This window comes from Phoenix dactylifera, chromosome 4, assembly GCF_009389715.1.
Source record: "Phoenix dactylifera cultivar Barhee BC4 chromosome 4, palm_55x_up_171113_PBpolish2nd_filt_p, whole genome shotgun sequence".
Classification (NCBI taxonomy): Eukaryota; Viridiplantae; Streptophyta; class Magnoliopsida; order Arecales; family Arecaceae; genus Phoenix; species Phoenix dactylifera.
Genome location: NC_052395.1, coordinates 23,527,577 through 23,546,451, shown reverse-complemented (window position 1 = coordinate 23,546,451; position 18,875 = coordinate 23,527,577). Strand labels below are relative to the sequence as shown.

At 35.8% G+C, this 18,875-nt stretch overlaps 1 long non-coding RNA gene across 1 annotated transcript; it reads right to left on the bottom strand.

The window, feature by feature from the left end:
- Positions 1-10,999: 10,999 nt before the first annotated feature.
- LOC113461057 lies at positions 11,000-17,710 on the bottom strand. Its single transcript, XR_003383031.2, has 2 exons — positions 17,434-17,710; positions 11,000-17,284 (listed from the first exon to the last, which is right to left on the bottom strand). It is a non-coding gene; the product is annotated as an uncharacterized LOC113461057 (long non-coding RNA).
- Between the last annotated feature and the right edge of the window lie 1,165 nt (positions 17,711-18,875).

Here is an 18,875-nt window from a genome sequence, read left to right as displayed (position 1 = left end):
ATATCCGTCCATGTTAATGGTGTCAAGGTCAATGGCGGAGTAATATAAAAAAGTAATATAAAAGGTGTAAATAGCAAAATTGCAAAGTTATTAGGGGTCCCACCTAAGAGAAGATGGGCGGTCCATGTTTGCCCCTCTTTTATGTCAAAAAACGGAAACTTATAGCGTTAACACACGTAATAGTAATATAGTATTCCTTTCTTGTTAGAATATAATAAAATCCTTTGAATTTTGGGGTTATTGCAATGGCTATTATGTTTTTTTGTGCGCATCCATCCTTTTTGCAATTTTTTCACAATTATCACTCTTCTTTTTATAAACCACGGTCCTTCTTCCAACATCTTGTAACAATTTTACTCAGTGTTGAAGTAGAATAAAAAGAAATCATGTATTTTTAAAAAATTCTTCAAATTTCTTTTTTACTTTCTCTTTCTTGTCGCCGGAGCACTGCAAATAAGTTTGCGGTTACTAATATTTTATATAATTTCCACCCAACTTGCCCTTGGTAGTGGCCCATGCTACTAATACCCTGTTCATAAATGAAACATACTCAATTGCCTTTGGTAGTGTCCCATGCTGGTAATGACCATGTTCATAGACGAAATATGCTCCAAGGGACTTTGTTTTTTTTTAGAGATCAGTGGTAGCATGAAAGCGGACAATCATGTAATGACTTTATCCGATGATTTTTTTTTTTTGGCTTGATGGAATCACCTGATGATTTCCCAAGGAACACAAACTGAGCTACTACCATAATCATCAATATAATCGAAGTCAAATGAGAGGGCTATGTGTTTTTCTGCTTGAAGGAGACGAGTAGATCTCCTCGCAGAAAAATCAATCACTTCTATTCTACCGTAAACCCGAAGAAGAGCAAGAACACTGATCCCAAAACCAAAACCCAACTAAAAATAAAACAAAGACAAGGGCTTAGAAGCACATAGGCCTACTAACTTTTTTCCTCCAGAACAGAGGAAAGAACATATTATTCACGAAGGAAGGCACTGCCGGACAAGCCGCGATCGCATCCTCAACGACGTCGATGGCTGCTGGAAGTTCCGCAGAAGCGCGGCCAGCAGGGAAAGGGTAGAGAATCAGAACGGCGAAGGACGACGAGACGGCCACTGACGTCAGGAATTCCACGTAGAGCGGCGGCATACGGACGGCGGCGACGGTGCCGTACACGAGCAGCATGCCGGCGGTGAAGGCGAAAAGACTGAAAAGAACGGACGCCGCCGACGTCAGATCGAGGTCGCCTGACGGCGGATCTGCGAGCACGAATCCGCCAGCGGCGATGGATAAGATGGAGGCGAGATCGCGACGGCCGAGAGCCGGGCGTGCGGCGATGGGGAATTCTCGACGAGGCATGCCTCTCTCGCTAGAAATTAATTAGGAAATAGATAAGGAGGGGGACGAAGGGCGAGAGGGATTAGGGAAGCGTGCATCTTATAGGCGGCGGCGTCATCATAGGAAGGGAGATTGACGCCCAGGCGCCACGCGAGAATATGGACGGTTCTGATCTCATCCGATATTTAAGATAACGGCCGCCTCATAACGTTAAAACGGCCGGTCTAGGCTCCGGTTCTGCCTCAAGAAAATAAATAATGACTGCTATAATGTATTATTTAGTGTTATAACAGACTATTATAGCACGAGCAACTGTCTTTACTTATCATTTATATTCTTTTAGTAAAATAATTTTTATAAAAAAAATTCTAGAAGTTTTTATTTTAATTTTTTTCATTCATAAAGAAGCGTGTAAGGTTAAAATAAAAATTTATTTTTTTTACGTGAATACCCTTTTATTAAAATTTAAATTTACATAAATACTCTCTTAAAATTTATATTTATTTCTGTATCCTCATAAAACATTATTTTTACACAAATATCCATAATATAACGATTCTTCTAACACCATTAATAAAAATTATATTTATTTTAATTAAAAATAAAATAAAAATTTTAAAATTAGTTTTTTTGTCCCTCATCGCGATCACTTTATAAATATTTTTTTTACACATCTACCTAGTAAGATTATTTTAGTCGTTTTATTTTAAAACCATTAATTTTTTAACGACATTAGATGGTGTAGGTATATATGCAAAAAGAAGAATAAAAAAAGAGTAGAACAATAAAACAAGTGTTTGACGAGAATAGACATGCAAATAATAATTTTGAAAGAATATTCATGCAAAATTCGATATTTAGAAGAGTATTCATGTAAAAAAAATTCTAACAATTTCTATAAAATAAATAGATGTTTGCACAATAATATCATTATTATCTATAATAATATATTATAACAGTTGTTAATATAATTTTTACGTCAATATTGAATTATAATAATATGCAAAAAAAAGAGATAAATAATGGCTGCTTTGCCTGCTATAATAATCAATAGCGATGCAACATAATGTCGTCAGTCAAGCTATAAAATATTTATACTTGCGTCTTCAGTCAACCTAGTCGGTGTCAACACGTAGAATTCAAGCTATATTTTCTGCACGTGAATGGTCGGTGAACCTATCCGAAAGCATCAACCCTTTGACCGGCAAATGATGGAGCACAATGAATCGTAGCTCCTGACGTGGGCTAAGCCTTAACCTGACGGTGAATCATAGCCCTAGTATTACTTGCAAGCCTAACATGACTGACGAGAGCACATTTTAAAATAGATAATTAGAACCAAATTTTATGGAAGGCTAGCAAGGGGATGATAATATAGATGGAAAACAAGTATGTATTTGAATGTCACATTTTTTTTTGGTAGTTAATGTCACATTTTTTATTGAATTGCATCGTGACAAGCAATCCCACCTGGCGTGGTAGGTGGAATTTTTATTAGTGCTTCAAATTCTTTTATTTACAACACCTAGATGAAAGCTTGTCATGGCACCCCACACATTTTGTGGCACCGCTTTCCATGAAGCAAAAACGATACGGAGAGATTTTTTTTTTTTGGGTACAATACGGAGAGGTCTTGAGAGACATACTGCCGTCAATGTTTTCCTTAGAAAAATTCTCTTCTTTCTTCTTCTTCTTTTTTTTTTTTTTCCGAAGGAAGCACATCCACAGATGGTCAAGAAGTGGTTACGACTGAAAAGGGGAAAGCAACGGTTACGACTGAAAACGGGAGGTGCCTAACGTGGCGGAGGAGGTCGCAACTTCTTCGCCCAATCATAGATCTTCCAACCAAAACGAAGGTAAAACACAGGAGCCCGAGCGTTCTTGACCCCAGAAGACTGCATCTCTCCAACAACGTTTCACCCAAGTAGCTAGCTACTTTCTGAGATAAGGAGATCAATCGAGCTTGTTTGAAGTGGAAGACGGCAATAATATGTAAATTTCTTGGTCCCCACTTAAGTTCATTCAAAAGGAGAGGATAGTTTGGCGGAAGCTAGGGAATAATAGTTGCTACAATTGTTATGATAATCAATAGCAATTAACATGTACGTCAATGATAACAGAATAATGTCGTAATATTGCTACTTGCTTAAAAGAAGAAGCGTCATCAGTTAACTAGTCCGTCTGAACACGCGGCATTACCCGTATATTCCCTCCACAGAAGGGTATGCATATTCCCGGGAAAGCGTATATTCCCCGCCCGTCCACCTCCTGATATTTGACTGCCTGATTGGAAGCTAATCAAAAGCACGACCACGTCCAGTACCTTTAGACTTGTTTTCACCAGCAAACGATTTAACCTTCACCTTGACGGTGATAACTTTATTGTGGGTTTTAACTAAAAAAAAAAAAAACCGAATCGTTACGCAAAGTTGTCAAGGGATGATCGAAGACAAACATCTACTTTAATGTCACAATTTTTTTTAGCAAATACTCAAGCAATCCCACAGATGAGGGACGTGGAATTTTTTATTAAAACTTAAAAATTTTTTATCCAGCAAACCTAGATGAGAACTTACCATGGCACCCAACATATTTTTGAGAACTAGATGAAAGCTGGACATGGCAAGCAAGCCATTTTTAAGACCACACTTTCAAGAAGCAATAAAATATTCAAAGAGGTCTCGAGAGATTCATTACCGTCAATACTTTTATTGGAAAAATACTCTTATTTTTTCAATCCAAATAGACTTAGCTAGCACCGATGAATACAAATCGAATCCAAATATGTCCATATTTTTCAACAAATACAAATATAAAAATTAAATAAATATCAAAACTAGTATCCATATTTATTCTAAACAAATATGAATACAAATAGATACTAAGCATATCAATGTTATATCTATATTTTTATATCAAAATATGGATATAAGTCCGATACTATATAGATTGCATATGGCACAATAACTAAAAATTTAAGATACGACTATTAAACTCGTATGAAGACCAATCTGATCAAGAATCCAAATCATTAGTTCAATTGCATATGTATTGAAATATTAAAAACTAAATTATTTCAAATAAAACATAATATAAAAATATTAATTATTTGGTATGTCGAATATTATCATTGCACTTTAGATATATTATAAATAAAAAATATGAATTATTTATTTTTTAGACAACTTATAAAAAATTGTAGAAAAAATCAGCATTTAGAAATTACTATTATTAATAAATATTTTTGGGAACAAAATTTTGAAAATGTCTATAAATAATTTTTATATTTATCAATGAAAAAATTTATTTACAAAAAATAATAATTAAAATACAAAATATCATAATATAATAAATTGATTATTTAATGATCTAAAAACTCTTTAATAAGTAAAATAAACCACTTATAGATATCGACAGTAACATTGTGGTTAGCTACTTGCCTTCCAACCACAACATCTCCGGTTCTTGTTCAAAATATTTGTCAGGTCCTTCCTCTATTTCGGAAAGGAGAGGGAGGAAAGGAGAGAGAACCTCATAGCTTTGTTCTTCTTCCCATATTTTCTCTCCTCTCTTCTCATTTCTCTCTCTTCCTTCTTTCTCTTTTCGCTCTCTCTTAGTATTTTCTCTCTCTAATTGATTCATGGATGTTTGGATGGAAAGGACTAGTGGATAGTTCTAGGTTACTACGTGATGGCGGATCCTTTAGTGGATGTGGTGCAAAAATTCTTTTATGATAGTTTCAGTATTAAACCATGTTTTGATCGTTATGCTTATGATTGAAAGTATGACAGATGCAAATATAAATATAACTTACATTTGCATAATCGGACTAATGGATGTGGTGCTCTAGACTAACCATGTTATAACTCATAACTTACCTTAGCATCATTAGACTAATTAATGTAGTGCTTTAGACTAATCATGTTATATTGATTACTTCGTCACAGTCGTAAAATGTGATACTTATCGATTGCCCCATCATGGATGAAAAATGTGACATTTTTCGATTACCACATCACAGGCTGGAAATATGATACTTATCGATTGCCCAGCCACGGGCGAAAAACGTGGTCATGGTTAGTCTAAAGCCGGAAATAAAAAGAATTAATGTATAAATGTGAACTTCATTGAAATGAACATGGTCTCTGGCTGATCTCATTATCATCGATTGCCCCATCAGAGGCTGAAAATGTGGCATTATCGATTGCCCTATCACGGGCAGAAAATGTAACACCTATTGATTGCCCCATAAAAACTTCCCTTCCCCTTCTATTGAAAAGAGAAAAAATAGATTTCCGGTCACAGACCAAAAATTCAGGGCAAATTGGAACCATTAACTATTTTTACTTTAGAATTAGTGAACGGTTCTTAAATTTGTATCTCAAATTGTGTTTTTTTAATGGTATAACAAAATCAAATTGATTTACGACTAATCAGTATACAGGTAACGTAGGAGACATCTCTCTTTTTCCCCAGGGGGATCTTAATTACCACTGCTTAGCTTTCAATTAGCCTCTGACCATCAAATTAAATGTGAATAACCCGTCCTCCTCTCTTTGAAACAAGGGGCGCTTCCGGTTCTGTGCGTGCTTCAAACAATTTTGTTTTCTCAATTCCAGCTACGGTTTCATTAGATATCTTACAACTAGAATCCCTCTTTTTTCCGATCCGGTTCCTCCACCACCGTGAACTCCGGTCAGATTCAGGCATGATACACTTTTTATTTATTGAGAGAACCCAAGTACTCTCTTGCGGATCCATGAAACAACTCTCAGAAATCTTTTTTCCTTTTGGAAGATACAGGAGCAAAACAATCAACATATTGATATTGGAAACCAAAAAGATTCTTCCAATGTCTCATTTATGGGTCCAATGGAATTCATAGGTATAGAAAGAATAGGTATAGGAAGAAGCCCCATCAAATAGAGATTTTTTCTTTCGACCATCTTTCGATTGTTAATATGAGATATAAGGACCGCTACTACAAGCAGTACTACACCTTTGATCGTAAAATATCGATTGCTTGTTGAACCCCTGCGAATCACGTGAAAGTAGGATACTCCAAATTCTGGGGTCAAAGAGTTTCATAAAACGTGACCAGAATTTGGCCCAAAGTCAAAAAGATAATTAATGTTGGATCCAGATCGAGTTAAAAAGAAATGGAATAAAAAGCTGCATGAAAACATTATTGGAGATTTATGAGATACCGTATAATTTATCCCTCGAGTGGTTATATTTCCATTGATATTTGATGTATATGTGTATATAGTTTATTTGAGCATTATTGATAGTCGATTTATGATTTCATGATGTGTATAATGATTTTTTGCTATTTTTAAACTTATATTAATGTGTTGCTGTGAATGTATGGAGATTCTTACTGATTGTAAAGCTCACAACACCTCTTTTCTTTTTCTTTCAGAGTTGCAAGATGTTTGGTACTTAGTTGTAGTTAGACTCACTGGTGAAAGAATAAATAGATAGATTATCACTGAAATTAGATGGATGACTAAATTTTGTAATTATACCAATTTTGAAATGAGATAATTATTGTTCAATTATATTGAGGTTGAAATAAATTTTCAAGCCTTGCATATTCTTTAAGGCTTTACTCTAGGCCATATGTGGTCGTGTCACATAGCCGACCTGAGTGTTGGGTTCAGAGCATGACAAAAGTGGTATCAGAGCTTAAGGTTTAAGATTACTAAGGACTGTGGCATAAGTGACATTAAAATTTTAGTTTAAGATTTCTAGGGGTTATGCTAGAAGTGATCTATAGGGTTTGGTTTTTGATGGACAATTTGTGTATGGGTTATAAATTGCGGGGTTTGACCAATTTGGGGGTCTTATTGATTCAAAAATTATTTTGCGAACTCAGATAATTTTAGTGGGTTTTTATCGGAGTTGTGCCGCGAAAGTGTGGCTGGTTAAGTTATTTCAAATTTTGTCAAAAATATTAATTCTAAGTTGAAAAAGTATTTAGAGGACTTTGGTTTGGATTTCTTTTATAGTTATGGAGACTACTTAAGAGCTTGAGGATGAGATAAGAATTGAGTATTTTCAACTTTTTGAAGCCTTCAGATATGTTAATTTGGAGGATGAAATTATTTAAGGAATGAAGTTTGTGAGGGCCGGTCCACTAACCGACCCAAAGCCCAGCACAAAGTAAGATCGGACCCACAAAAAAAAGGGGAATGAAGTTTCCTATTTTGTCGAAAGAGGAGACCGACTCTGGCTCCTCTTCGACTGCATTAGAGGCTAGAAAACCCTAGCTTTCATGTCTATTTAAGCAAACCTCACCCCTCCTTCAATCCTCACCATTAATCACCCAAGTTCACTGCCAATTTGAGTCTATTTTTGTTGAGATTACTCTCGAGTTATTCCGTGGGGATTGCTCGGAGATTTCACCATCGATCCAGCCGAGAGAGTTCACCAGAGGTAAGATAAGGTTATCAAGCTTCTTCTCTTCCTTTTTTCCAGTTTTGGGCCCCCATCATCACCTTGAATCCAGCCGGTGACTCTCCGAAATAGTCGTGAACAGGGTCTCCCTTGTTTCACGTTCTTTTGTTTTGTTTTGCCGATCGTCGTCCGGCTTGACACGCTGCCAACACTGCCATGGGTTGTCAGCCGCTAGGGTCGCCGACCACAAGCATCGTCGAGGGCCTTCCTCTACTTCAGGAAGGAAAGGGAGGGAAGGAGAGAGGGCCTCACAGCTCTCTCTTCTTCTTACCATATTCTCTCTCCTCTCTTTAGTGCCGACTGGAGTCTTCTTCCTTCCCAATCGTGATGAATCGGGAGTTCATCGCAATCTAGAGATCGACTAGATAAGGCTTGGGATCAATTATTTAAGATCCCGTTCCCTTCTCCTTCGAATTCACCCAAGATTAAGCTATCAATTTCGAGCCCTTCCTCTGACCTTCACCCTCATCTTATTGCCGGAAGGAGTCGTCGAAGCCCTCCCAAACCGAGGTAAGCACTCCCTTTTCTTCTTCCTTTCTCTCTTTTCTTGTTGTAGGACGATTGGCCTTGATTTGGACAGCGAATCACCGAGAAACCGCCCGAAACAAGGAAGCTCTATTTCAGTTTGTTTTCTCTCGCCACATCGACCCTTGCTTGCCGTCGTCAGTCGCCGAGGTTGGCCGAGCTGCCTCCTGTCGCAATCGGAGCTAGCCGCCAAGGTTGGCCAAGCTGCCTCCTGTCACAATCAGAGCTGGCCACCCCTAGATCCCATCAAAGGAGAGATAGACTCCCCCATTTTGGAGAAGAAGAGAGTCTCTCTTTTTTCTCTCTCCTCTCTCTTCTCTCCTCTTTTCTCTTGCTGGACTCTTTCTCTCTCTACTCTCTCTAAGGTAGTTAGATCCCGTAGGGACTCTTCACAGTGATTTTGAATTGACCCTAGTGAAAGATCCCGATCTAGGGTCGTCGGGCGACATGTCGGCCCCCACCCTAGTCCCTGCAAAATATTGTCAGATTTGATTGCCCTGATCTTTGTTAAACCATATATGCCTTAGTCCAAGCATAATTCGATAAATTTTATTTTGATCAGATCAATTGAGGTGCCGGGTACTTACCGCTTGATTAACCCTATTCTTCATTTTATCGAGCATGAAGCCTTGTCTCTCTTTGTTCAGGTCTCAATTGACTCTATTGTGGAGGCTCTGACTGCCCAGTACCCGGACGATAGATCGATCCAATACTTCAGCACTAGCTAGATCTTTTGAAATTTGACCACCATTGATCTTCACCTGAACAGTTGAATTCTCCTTGTTTCGACGGATCCATGCGATCAGGTACCGCTGCGTGATTGACATTGCCTTTTATCCATCCTGATTTGGACATGAAGTCATATCCCTAATAGTATCCTAACTTTTGATATTAATGATATTTTAATGATATTAAAATAGGTACACCTGACTCGTCTAACTGAAATAGAATTTTTGAAGCGAAAAAAGGAAAGTAGCATAATACTTCAATGTGTGTTTTCCAAATTTTTGATAAAATAATAATTAGTTGATTAAATTTAATTATGATATCTTTTAAACGGATTAGCCATATTAATGTTATGATTATTTTAAAATATATTATGTGCTATATTATGAAATCTAAAAAATATGACTGCAGATCATGAAAAATCTGTTTTATATGTATTCTCAACACAGCATGATCTAGCCCCGCCAATGAAAATGATTCGTTGGCCTTGTCAACTTATAATATGTGAGAAACTTGTTTCAATACCGCACCACCGGTGATTAGAATAGGGGTATTTGGACACTGCACCACCGGTAGTTAATAATAGTGGTGTTTGGCGCTTTATGCATCTGGCCCATGCCACTGGGTTATATGGCCATAGCCTATTGATGTTGGATTTCTGATATTTCGTTATGAAAATAATATTATACTTCAAAAAGAAATATGCATTATTCAAAAAATAATTTATTTTTCAATCAATATTTGGTGCTTTTAATTAATTACTTGGTATGCTTGACCCCACTTTGAGGTATTATGTTGCTTACTAGGCTAATGTAGCTCATTATTAAGACTGCAAATGGATCGGGTCGACCTGTGACCTGACCCGACCCACGTTAGACCCGACTCGACCCGAATTTTAGAACCCGTGAAGCCGGGTCGGGTCCTAAATTTTTTTCCGTTCTATTTTTCGGATCGGTTCGGGTCCACCCAATCTCGACCCAGACCCGACCCGAACCCGAACCCGGCCCATTTTTTTGCTTGATGTTATTTACTATTATATAGTGGAACTTTGAATATAAAAATACATAGATCCGGACCCGACCCGAATGACCTGTCGGGTCAAAATTTGTAGGCATGGACCCGACCCGACCCAACCCAATTTTCAACCGGGCCGGGTCTAGGTCCAAAATTAGGACCTGAACAAAAAACCGGATCGGATCGAGGCCACTCAGGACTCAGCCCGACCCATTTGCAGCCCTACTCATAATTATATTTTCTTTGTTTTTCAAATTCGGATACATGATTGCTTGAGGCTTGCGGAGTATGCTATTTTTTTAAGATACTTTCAGTTATTAGAATTTTAGTTAGACTAGTTAGAAAATTTATTTGATTTAAATAATTAGCATATGTTGACTTATGTCACGTTGGAGCTATTGTAAGAATTATTTGAATAAATTCTTGATTAAATAAATTTTTAAGAATTATTATTGTTTTAATTTGATCTATAGTCTTGGATGCTTTTATGGTCTGCTATATAGGTATGTGGCATCTATTACACTCTGGGTTCGGAGTGTGACAATTTAGTGGTATCGAGCTTAAGTTAAGATCACTAAGGATCGTGATAAATCATGGCGTCTAATACTTTACAATAATCTATAAGAAGAACCACGACATGGGCTATACAAATATAGAAAAGTTTAACCAAAACATTTATAAGCCATGATGTGGGCCAATAATTCCATATAAGAGTTTAAAAAAATGCTAAAACATGGGAAAAGTAACACAAGTAAATAATGGACCTGCACAGTAATTCAAAACAAGAAGCCTCGACATGGACTCTACAAAAACGAATATAACAATTCTTCATGACAATTTATAAGAAAAAACAACAATATGCACAACCAAAAATATGTACATAACAAGTTTAGCCAAATTATATATATAAGCCGTGGCATGGACCATGTGAAAGCAAGTATATAGCAGTTGCATATAATGATATAAAAAAATCCGCCAACATATAACCCTTCACAAGGATTTATAACAAAAACCAAGACATGGGCCATACAAATATTGACAAATTTAACCAAAACATTTACAAGCCACAGCATGGGCCAATAATATGACATAATAGTTTAAAAGAGAACCCAAAACATAGGAAAACGTAACACAAGTAAATAACTGGCTTGCACAATAATCCAAAGCAAGATGCCTTGACATGGGCTATATGAACACAAGTATATAACAATTCTTCATAACAATTTATAAGAAAAACGATAACATGGGCTATAAAAATACAAGAACATAGTAAGTTTTAACTATATTATATACAAGCCCCGACATGGGCCATGTGAAAGCAAATGTATTACAATTCCACATAATGATATATAAAAAAAAAATCAATGACTTATAATTCTTCAAAAGGGTACGTAAGAAAAGCCACAACTTGGGCTATACAAATATTCACAGGTTTAACCAAAACATTTAGAAGCCAAATCATGGAATGAAGGAACACAAGTAGATATCAGTCCTGCACAATAATCCAAAACAAGAAGCCACAACGTGGGCCATAAAAAAACAAGTATTTAACTATTCTACATCATAATTTATAAGAAAAACCACAATATGGTTACAAAAATCAAATACACGAAGTTTAGCCAGATTACATATAAGCCTCGACATGGGCTGTATCAACACAAGTATATAATAGTTCAACATAAAAATTTATAAGAAAAACCATAATATGGGCTAGAAATTATGACAAGTTTAACCAAATTATATACAAGCCACGACATGGGCTATACTAAAGCAAGTATATAACAGTATAACATAACAAATTAAAATATGCACTAACATATAAACCTTTAAATTGATTTGTAAAATGTGCCACGATATGGGCTATACAAATATTACCAAGTTTAACCAAAACATTTGCAAGCCACGACATGGGCCAATAATTCCATATAATAGGTTATAAAATAAAAGCCAAAACACCGGAAAATGGAAGACAAGTAATGGTGCTGCATAATCATCCAAATAAGAAGCCTCGACATGGGCTGTATGAACACAAGCACATAGCAATTCATCATGACAATTTATACGAACAATCATAATATGAGCTACATTTAAATATAAACCATGAAACAGGCCATGTGAAAGCAAGTAATAACAATTCCACAAAATGATACAAAAAATCCACTGATGTCTAATACAATAATCTATAAGAAAAGCCACGACATGGGCTATATGAGTATCAACAAGTTTAACCAAAACATATATAAGCCACGACATGGGCCAATAGTTCCACATAATGGTTTAAAGAAGTGGCAAAATATGGAAAAAAGTAATACAACTAAATAATGGACCTGCACAATAATTCAAAACAAGAAGCCTCGACATGGGCTTTACAAACACAAGTATATAACAATTCTTCCCAACAATTTTTATGAAAAACCACAATATGGGCAACAAAAAATATGTACATAACAAGTATAGCCAAATTACATATAAGCCACAACATGGGCCATGTGAAAGCAAGTATATAACTATTCCACATATAAAAAATCCGCTTACCTATAATTCTTCACAATGATTTATAAGAAAAGCCACAACATGGGCTATGCAAGTATTGACAAATTTAACCAAAACATTTACAAGCCACAACATGGGCCAATAATTCCACAATGGTTTAAAAGAAAAGCCAAAACATGAGAAAAAGTAACGCAAGTAAATAATGGCCCTGCACAATAATCCAAAACCAGAAGCCTTGACATGGGCTATATGAGCGCAAGTATATAACAATTCTTCATAACAATTTATAAAAAAAGACCATAACTAGGCTGCAAAAAATCAAGTATGTTACAAGTCTAACCATATTATATATAAGCCACGACAAAGGCCATGTCAAAGCAGTTATACTACAATTCAACATAATGATATAAAAAAAATCCACTAACTTATAATTTTTCAATAGGATTTATAAAGAAAAGCCACAACATGGGCTATACAAATATTAACAAGTTTAACCAAATCATTTACGACCCATGACATGGGCCAATAATTCCACATAACAATTTATAAGAAAACCTAAAATACGAGAAAAAGGAACACAAGTAAATGATGTGTACTGCACAATAATCTAGAACAAGAAGCCTCGATATGGCCTATATAAACACAAGTATATAACATTTCTTCATGACAGTTTATAAGATAAACCACAATATAGGCTACAAAAATGCAAGTATATAACAAGTCTAACCAAAATATAAATAAGCCATAACATGGAACATGAAGTAAGTACACAAGAGTTCCATATAATGATATAAAACTTCCACTGACATATAATTCTTCAAAATGATTTATAAGAAAAGCCATGACATAGGCTATACAATATTAACAATAACCAAAACATTTACAAGCTACGAGATAGGCCGATATATCCATATAATAGTTTAAAGAAAAAGCCAAAACAGGGGATGAAGAAACACAAGTAGATATTGCTCTTGCACAATAATCCAAAATAAGAAGCCTCGACATGGACTATATAAAAACAAGTACTTAACAATTCTATATAACAATTTATAAGAAAAACCGTGGTATGGCTATAAAAATCAAATATATAACAAGTTTAGTCAAATTATATATAAGCCTCAACAAGGGCTATATGAACACAAGTATATAATAATTCCTCATAACAATTTTCAAGAAAAACCATAATATGGGCTAGAAAGTATTACATAACAAGTTTAACCAAATTATATATAAGCCACGACGTGGGCCATGCGAAAGCAAGTATATAACAGTATAACATAATAACTAAAAAAAAAATTCATTGACATATAACCTTCATGATGATTTGTAAGAAGTGCCATGAGATGAGCTATGTAAATATTACCTAGCTTACCCAAAACATTTCCAAGCCACAACATGGGCGAATAATTCCACATAACAGGCCATAAAATAAAAGCCAAAAAACCAGAAATTGGAACCCAAGTAAGTGATAGTCCTGCACAATAATCCAAAACAAGAAGCCGCGGCATGGACTATATGAACACAAGTATATAACAATTCTTCATGACAATTTACAAGAAAAACCACTATCTGGGCTACATTTAACCAAATTAAATATATGCCACGACATGGGCCATATGAGAGCAAGAATATAACAATTCCAGAACATGATAGAAAAAACCATCGACGTCTAATGCTTTACAATAATCTATAAGAAAAGCCACACCATGGGCTATACAAATATTAACAAGTTTAACCAAAACCTTGATATGGCATGACAAGGGCCAATAATCCCACATAACATTTTAAAGAAATGCCAAAAAGTAACACAAGTAAATAATGGATCTGCACAATAATTCAAAACAAGAGGCCTCAACATGGGCTCTGCAAACACAAGTATGTAACAATTCTTCATGACAATTTATAAGGAAAACCATAATATGGTCAAACAAAAAATATGTATATAACAAGTTTGGCCAAATTATATATAACCTATGGCATGGACCATGTGCAAACAAATATAAACCAATTCCACATAATGATATAAAGAAATTCACTGACTTATAAGCCTTCACAATGAGTTAATAGAAAAGCCACGACATAGGCAAATAATTCCACATAACGGTATAAAAGAAAAGACAAAACACGGGGAAAAGTACACACAAGTAAATAATGGTCCTACATAATAATCCAAAACAAGAAGCCTCAACATGGGCTATATGAACACAAGTATATGACAATTCTTCAGAACAATTTACAAGAAAAACGACATCATGGGCTACAAAAATACAAGTACATAACAAGTTTAAACATATTATATACATGCCACGACATGAGCCATGTGAAAGCAAATATAACAATTCGATAATTATATAAAAAAATCCATAGACTTATAATTCTTCAAAAAGATATATAAGCAAAGCCACGACATAGGCTATACAAGTATTAACAAATTTAACCAAAATATTTACAAGCCACAGCATAGGTAAATAATTCAACATAATAGTTTAAAAGAAAATCCAAAACATGAGAAAAAGTAATACAAGTAAATAATGATTCTGCACAACAATCTAAAACAAGAAGCCTTGACATGGGCTATATGAATACAAGTATATAACAACTCTTGATAATAATTCATAAAAAACCATAATATGGGTTGCAAAAATGCAAGTACATAACAAGTTTAATCATATTACATAAGCCATGACATGGGCCATGTGAGAGCAAATATACTACAATTCAACATAATGATGTAAAAAATTCCACTAACTTATATTTCTTCAAAAGGATTTATAAGAAAAGCCACAAGATGGGCTATACAAATATTAACAAGTTTAACCAAAGCATTTACATGCCACGACATTGGCCAATAATTCCACATAACGATTTAAAAGAAAAGTTAAAATACGAGAAAAAGGAACACAAGTAGATGATGGACCTACACAATAATCTAGAACAAGAAGCCTCGACATGGGCTATATAAACACAATTATATAAAAATTCTTCATAACAACTCTTATATAAGCTGCAACATGAGCCATATGACTACAAGTATATAACACTTCCACATAATGATTAAAAAAATCCACTGACATAACCCTTCACAATGATTTTATAAGAAAAGCCAAAAAAATGGGCTATATTAATAAAAGCATATATCGCTTTTAACCAAACCATTTATAAGGCATGACATGGGCCAAGGAAGCACAAGTATATAATAAATTTAAACCAACCAAGCCATATATTGGCCATGACATAGGCCAAAGGAACAAAAATATATAACAATCATTCATAACAATTTATAAAAAATGCCACAAGATGAGCTGTACAAATACAAGTACATGACAAGTTTAACCAAAACATATATAAACCACAGCTTAAGCCATTCAAATGCCCGTAAATAACAATCTCACATTATGATTTAAGAAAAACCCAAAAACATAGCCATAAGAACATAAGTACCTAATGATATTTCATAATAGTCTAAAAGAAAATCCTTTGACATGGGCTATATAAAACCAATTGCATAATAATAATGATAACAATCTTACAAGTTGGTTGAAAAGAAAACCCACAATATCGACCATATGAAGACAAGTACATGTGTTTAAATTAACCAAGCTTTCTATAAGCCACAACATGATAAGAATATAAAGCATGGACTTGATGAGCAACAAATAGATTCAAAATACACATTACTTCATTATAAGATTTAGCTGTAAAGGATGCCTTCAACTCCATCCACTATGTCTACTACCAAAATTGGTAATCAACATCTAGAAAAAAAATTAGCCGCTAAAGGAAAATCAGTTTTTTTTTTCCCAGAAGAAACAAAGTTCCGTATAAACCAATATTAGACAACAGATAACATCTGTGAAAACTGAAAGGAGAGGATCAGAGTATTAGAATAAGAGGAGGAGAAACTGCAAGACCAGATTTTGATAATTTTAAAGAAAAAGGAGAATTTCTTTTATTAAGAGGAAAGCATATAGTAAAGCATTAAGACAAAGGAATTGAGCAAAATGATCTACAACATACAGAAAAAATCAGCATATTCAGTAAGAAAAGATGAGAGTCGGATAAAGTAATGAGAGATATAACTATTCAACATATGCCAGAGCAGTTCTTTGTATCTTCCAAATTTCTTCTGACACCTCACAGTCAACTTCCAAAACATACCATCAGCTAATTTCAGACAAGATAACTATATGACAGATGTGTTTATTGCTGAAGAGAAAGAAAAACATCATCAAGAAATAAAATATACGACCATGAACATCTGAGCACTTATTTGGAGACCAACATAACAAAAACCAAAAACCATCCAACAAATGATAAAAATCATGTTTCTTAAATTCCACCAGTATTTATTTAAAAACGAATCTCAAGAGTCCTCTTCTTTTTTTGTTTCAAGAGAGCAACATTGCAAGCACGCAAAAATAAGAAAAAGGAACTGCAAATGTTGTCATGAAACCCAAAAAAGAAGAGAGAGATTAATTTGTAGGGTTGCCAAGTGCGTTTTATTTGAAGGGTTGCCAAGTGCGTTTCTGGGGTTTTATCTAAAGATCATGACGATCTCAGATCAACCAAAGAAAGAGTAGTGGGAGAAGAGAAGAAAGAGACGTACCAGCAAAATTGATTGAACCATTTGTCGCTTAAGGAGGTCTGCATGTCAAGCGTCGCTTGTTCGTAGATTTTCTTGGTCAGGAATCGTCAGCTATTTTCAAGACAGATAAGTAATCTGAAAAGAGGGGGGGGGGAGGTTTTAGGGTTACAACAGTAACGCATCTCAGAAATCTGAGATAGTTTGCAAGAACTCTAGATTGATCCTAAAGCAAAAGGGAAGAAACGTGAAGAATGAGACGAAACAGGAGATTAATGACTTCAAACCTCGATCGTCTTGGAAAAACTTGCAATCTTTCTGAATCGCTCTTCCGTAGCTTCTTGACCAAGAATCTTCCGACCTTTCGGAGAAACATGAGAATCGGCCATAGATCTTAGCAACAGAGAGATCAATCGCCATAAAAACAGAGGGGATTGGATCAAATTTTTCCTTGGAGAGGGAATCGATTGTTTGGACGGACGGAGGGAGAGCGGGTTTTTGAGGGAGTTCAAAAAATAAAAGGTCCAAAGGGGGTTACTTATTGCCGGGTCGGTGTGGAAGAATTACGTAGATTTCCCTGATTCAACCTCCACTAACTTACAAGTCCCAATTTCGCGCTCTCACATGCGCAGGTTTTGCCGAATTAGTCGTACAGAACAAACTTATACAAGTCCCTGTCTGAATACAGAATTACTTATTAATTCTTAAGTTTCAACCTAAATTATTTCCCTTAATCTGATGAGAAAAAATTACTCATGAGTTCTTGGAAGAGATTTTAATCACTTATAAGGCTGGATCATAAACTAGGTACAATTTGTCTGGAATGAAAAGATAGGTAAAATTATTAGTGAACCCATAACAAATAAATAATTATGTTTTAGTTCACCTCCTATAATACATATGAAATTGGTAAATTTGTTGTGGACCCCTAAAACCCAAAACCTCCGCCCTCCACCCTTCATTAAACCCTCCTCCTTGCCCTCTTTAGACTAGCTGGCTAAAACTGATGTCCGCTAGCCTCCGTCTCCTTACATGTCTCCTGCCTCTTCACCTCTTCCTCGGACCCTAACCCTAATCTCCGCCTAGAACTCTTGATGGCCACCATCAACTACCTTTTCTAGGAGTGCAACCCCAACAAGCGTATTGCCGCCTTCAAGAAGTCCTCCGAGTCCTACTACTTTCTTTGCAAGCACTGTATATATAAAATCTCTATCTACCACCTCACCACTACCCGTTGCTCCGATGCTACCTGCCCCCCCAATGCCACTGAGACCATCCTCTGGGACAAGAAGAGCTACCACGTTGACTTTACCCTTAAAAGCTTTTCCATCTGCCCGATCTCCCTCTCAGCAAGGTTCGCATGCCGCCACCGCTTTTCACCAGCTCCATGCCATAGGCTACCCCCCCCCCCTCGATATGTCCTGCAAATGCTTTCCTCACTTTCTTCACAGACACCGGTAACTTTATTCGGATGGTTTACTGTCTTATATCAGATCTCTACTACTGACCCCTCAATTATTCCCAACCTCTCTTCCTACAACATTCTCATCCGTGTCCTCTGCAAAAGGGGCGATTTTGATGAAGCGTTCGATGTATGAAGCCTCATGGAGAATAATGGGGTCACCCCGATTTGACCTCCTTCAACATTGTTGCTGCCAATCTTCGAAACACCTTCGTTAATAGGGTTGGAATTGGACTCGGGCCGGACTGATTCCAGATCAGACTATGA